Raw genomic sequence first — 5000 nt, 5'->3', positions numbered from 1 at the left:
AAATAAGGCCTTGAGGCCAGATAGAGGCATGTAACCCGGGTAGGGGTGTTTGGCCTTTAGGCCTGTATGTCCCTTCATCCCATGAGAGAGAGTCCTGACCTTTATGCCTATCTGTGTCCTCTCATGCCCAGAAAAAGGCATGCAAACCGGTTAGGTCATATAAGGCCTTGAGGCCTGTTTGTGTCCTCTGATGCCCAGATAGAGGCATGTAACCCGGGCAGGGCTGTTTGGCCTTTAGGCCTGTATGTCCCTTCATCCCATGAGAGAGAGTCCTGACCTTTATGCCTATCTGTGTCCTCTCATGCCCAGAAAAAGGCATGCAAACCGGTTAGGTCATATAAGGCCTTGAGGCCTGTTTGTGTCCTCTGATGCCCAGATAGAGGCATGTAACCCGGGCAGGGCTGTTTGGCCTTTAGGCCTGTATGTCCCTTCATCCCATGAGAGAGAGTCCTGACCTTTATGCCTATCTGTGTCCTCTCATGCCCAGAAAAAGGCATGCAAACCGGTTAGGTCATATAAGGCCTTGAGGCCTGTTTGTGTCCTCTGATGCCCAGATAGAGGCATGTAACCCGGGCAGGGCTGTTTGGCCTTTAGGCCTGTTTGTGTCCTCTGATGCCCAGATAGAGGCATGTAACCCGGGCAGGGCTGTTTGGCCTTTAGGCCTGTTTGTGTCCTCTGATGCCCAGATAGAGGCATGTAATCCGGCTAGGGATATGTAAGTACCAGGCCAGGGCAGTGGCTTTTGTCCCAGGCCAGGCCAGTGGCTTTGTGGCCTATGGGCCTATGGGCCTTTTCTGGGTTAGCAGGCCCCTGTGGGGGGAAAAAAAAATGATTACCCAGGCCTGGCATGAACACTTGACCCGGTGATTGTGAGTCAAGCGCCCTAACCATTAAGCCATACAGCCTTTCGTGAGTAAAGAGACAGCGAGGTGAGGTCAAATTCTCCTTCCCCGTCCAATTAGTCCCATATTGGGCCACAGCTGGGGCTCATTGAGCCCTTGTTAGGGTTAGTTTGTTTGGTGGAGCAAACAAAGAGACACGGAGGAAGGCCGGAGAGAGAAGCTATGAGCAGCAGACCAAGACGCGACTGTGGACTTTGTTGTAAACAGAATATCGTGCGGCTAGACCGACATTTAAAGGCTGTACATGGACTTAAGTTTGGTACTATGGAGTGGACGAACGCTATGCAATTTAGCCGGTTTTCGAGTGAGAGACAGCAGCCCGAATCGGGGCAGTATATGCAGCCTGACAACGGTGTTGAACCGCGGCCGGAGGACCCTGTGATTTTGGAGTGTTTTGAAAGTGAGTTGTCCGTGGAGCAGCAGCCTGTGGACGAGGGTGATCAGACGGCAGGTGCGTCGGCGGCGGTGCAGCCAGTCAGTCAGGTCGGTAGTGAACTGTGCTCGGATCCGAGGGAGCAAGGCTGTGACGTGGCGACTTCCACGGAGAGCGAGAGTGATGAGGACGGCGGCGGCGTACCGTCCCGAATGGAGGTTTGGAGTAATGTAATTTTGACTCAATATGAACAATATATTACGGGTAGACAACCTTCAGTTAAACGAATTGACAATAGTCGCACCAGTATATCCCGAGTACGGGAATTCCTCCGCATTATGTCAGAGGGCAAGGCCGATGAAGGACTGTGTTTTCTGGATAACTACAGACGTGTGTATGAGTGGTATGGTCAATGTGATGACCGTGGTCTGGCACCATCCACGTTAAAAATGTACCGGGCCGATGTTCGAGGTTTCCTGAATTATCTCATTCAGTTCCGGCCAAATGGTATGCAAGCTAAGGTCGTTGGAATTCGAAAGATGTTACTCTGCTTGGCGAAGATGGACAGGGACTCACGGCAGAGCCAGGCAACTCATAGGGCAAAATTCCGCCAACGCTGCAGGGACGAGGTGCTCAGCGCTGCGGAGTTAAAACGCTTTGTTGAGCTAAGCAATCAAGCCATTCCTTCAGTTCTCAGTAGGCTGGAGGTCCGTGCCACCTGCTCTGACAGGCGTAGGTTTGCAGCTCTCATGTCCAGCCGGTTGGCCATATTTAATGGCACTCGACGATCCCCAGTCACCATGTTTAGTGAGAGTGATTTCAATGAAGTAACCCCGGAAGGTGGGGGTTATCAGATGTGTGTAGCTAGCCACAAAACAAACTATAGCTTTGGGGAGTGCAGAATTGTTCTATGTCAGGAGGAATACACTTGGCTTAAACGATTCCATCAAATCAGGCCTCATCTGAGTGGAATGACCTCAGAAATAGAACTCTTCTTTTTCACATCCTGCGGTCAACCTTACGGTAATCTGTGTGAGTATGTGGGGCAAATCTTTGCAGAGTTTGGTATTGGAAGTAAAGTGACCTTCGGTACAATTCGACGCAGTGTTGCCACATTGAACTTTAACCAAGGCTTGGATACAGACCGAGGAACTGTGGCTGACCATATGTGTCACTCTCTGGAAACGCAGGCACGCCACTACCGGTACCACAATTTGCCCAAAAATGCCAGCCGGGCCCGGGCACTGATTGAGGGACAAATCAATAAATGATTAACTGATTAATTAAAGCATATTTGTTTGAAATTCACCCTTGTATTTGTGTCATTTATGCATTAAAATGATTAAAAATGTGTTTCAAAAAACATTTACCTGGACTCCCAATATGAAGCCCCAGTACTTAAAAAAATTCACTGGAGTGCGCCAAAGCTACAATATATATGGAGGATTCTAAAATCCATTTACCTTTGGCGCCCTCCGGTGAATTTTCCCCAGTAGTGGGGCTCCATAGTGGGATTTAATATTAGAATGACCGGTAAAAGTATTTAAAACAGTTTTATAATTTTTGGGTTACCAGATGCACACGGGTCTTTTTGGGTGACCAGGTGCACACGGGTCTTTTGGGTGACCAGGTGCACATGGGCCGTTTTGGGTGACCAGGTGCACGGAGGATTAATAGCAATCTGCATCCATCGTAATTTCTTAAAGTGTCCATAAAGCACTCAAGGACGGCCCTGACAGAGACAGGGCCGTAGTAGGGTGCTCCCATAGCGGGGAATAATGACAGGAGTGCCTTTAAATTCATTTTGAACCATATTTAATATTTTGGGTGACCAGGTGTACACGGGTCTTTTGGGTGACCAGGTGCACATGGGCCGTTTGGGTGACCAGGTGCACACGGGTCTTTTGGGTGACCAGGTGCACATGGGCCGTTTGGGTGACCAGGTGCACACGGGTCTTTTGGGTGACCAGGTGCACACGGGTCTTTTGGGTGACCAGGTGCACATGGGCCGTTTGGGTGACCAGGTGCACACGGGTCTTTTGGGTGACCAGGTGCACATGGGCCGTTTGGGTGACCAGGTGCACACGGGTCTTTTGGGTTCCCAGGTGCACATGGGCCGTTTGGGTGACCAGGTGCACACGGGTCTTTTGGGTGACCAGGTGCACACGGGTCTTTTGGGTGACCAGGTGCACATGGGCCGTTTGGGTTCCCAGGTGCACATGGGCCGTTTGGGTGACCAGGTGCACACGGGTCTTTGGGTGACCAGGTGCACGCCGGCCTTTGGGTGACCAGGTGCACACGGGTCTTTTGGGTGACCAGGTGCACACGGGTCTTTTGGGTGACCAGGTGCACATGGGCCTTTGGGTGACCAGGTGCACATTTGGGTGACCAGGTGCACGCCTTCTTTGGGTGACCAGGTGCACACGGGTCCTTTGGGTGACCAGGTGCACAAGGCCTTTGGGTGACCAGGTGCACACGGGTCTGCTTTAATGGGTGACCAGGTGCACGGTTGTGGAGGTGGGGGGGGGGGGTCCGGGTATCATCCCCGAAATTTACCCGGGTGACCAGGTGCACACTGGTCCTAAATAGAGTGGTGTTACCCGGGTTTTGAACCATATTTTAATTTTTGGTGCACACCTTTGGGTGACTTTGCACGTTTTCATAGGATTAATAGCAATCTGCATCCATCGTGATTTCTTAAAGTGTCCATAAAGCACTCAAGGACTGCCCTGACAGAGACAGGGCCGTAGTAGGATTAATAGCAATCTGCATCCATCGTGATTTCTTAAAGTGTCCATAAAGCACTCAAGGACTGGTGACCAGGTGCACCGGCCCCCATCTGCATCCATCGTGATTTCTTAAAGTGTCCATAAAGCACTCAAGGACTGCCCTGACAGAGACAGGGCCGTAGTAGGGTACGCCGGCCTTTGGGTGACCAGGTGCACGTTTTCAATCACCAGTTGCACAGAGGATTAATAGCAATCTGCATCCATCGTGATTTCTTAAAGTGTCCATAAAGCACTCAAGGACTGCCCTGACAGAGACAGGGCCGTAGTAGGGTACTCCCCTAGCGGGCTATATCAATAGAATGACGGGTAAAAGTATTTAAAACCGTTTTATAATTTTTGGGTGACCAGGTGCACATTTCAAATCACCAGTTGCACAGAGGATTAATAGCAATCTGCATCCATCGTGATTTCTTAAAGTGTCCATAAAGCACTCAAGGACTGCCCTGACAGAGACAGGGCCGTAGTAGGGTACTCCCCTAGCGGGCTATATCAATAGAATGACGGGTAAAAGTATTTAAAACCGTTTTTAAAATTTTGGGTGACCAGGTGCACGTTTTCAATCACCAGGTGCACGGAGGAAAAGGAGCATTTGCATCCATAGTCATATTTTAAACCGTCCATAAAGCACTCAGGGCCGGCCCTGAGAGAGAGAGAGAGAGAGAGAAAAAAAAAAATCATACCTTCCATAAATAATTCGGACCGGCCCCCATTGAAAAGGTCCGTAGTAGGGTGCATCATTATCGGACATGAATCTTGGGAACACCTCTAAGCGCATTGAGAACCATGATTTGGGTGACCAGGTGCACGTTTTCAATCACCAGTTGCACAGAGGATTAATAGCAATCTGCATCCATCGTGATTTCTTAAAGTGTCCATAAAGCACTCAAGGACTGCCCTGACAGAGACAGGGCCGTAGTAGGGTACTCCCCTAGCGGG

This window comes from Oncorhynchus clarkii, chromosome 30, assembly GCF_045791955.1.
Source record: "Oncorhynchus clarkii lewisi isolate Uvic-CL-2024 chromosome 30, UVic_Ocla_1.0, whole genome shotgun sequence".
NCBI classification, from domain to species: Eukaryota; Metazoa; Chordata; class Actinopteri; order Salmoniformes; family Salmonidae; genus Oncorhynchus; species Oncorhynchus clarkii.
The sequence above is the reverse complement of the archived record's forward strand: the minus strand, read 5'-3'. Positions refer to the sequence as shown.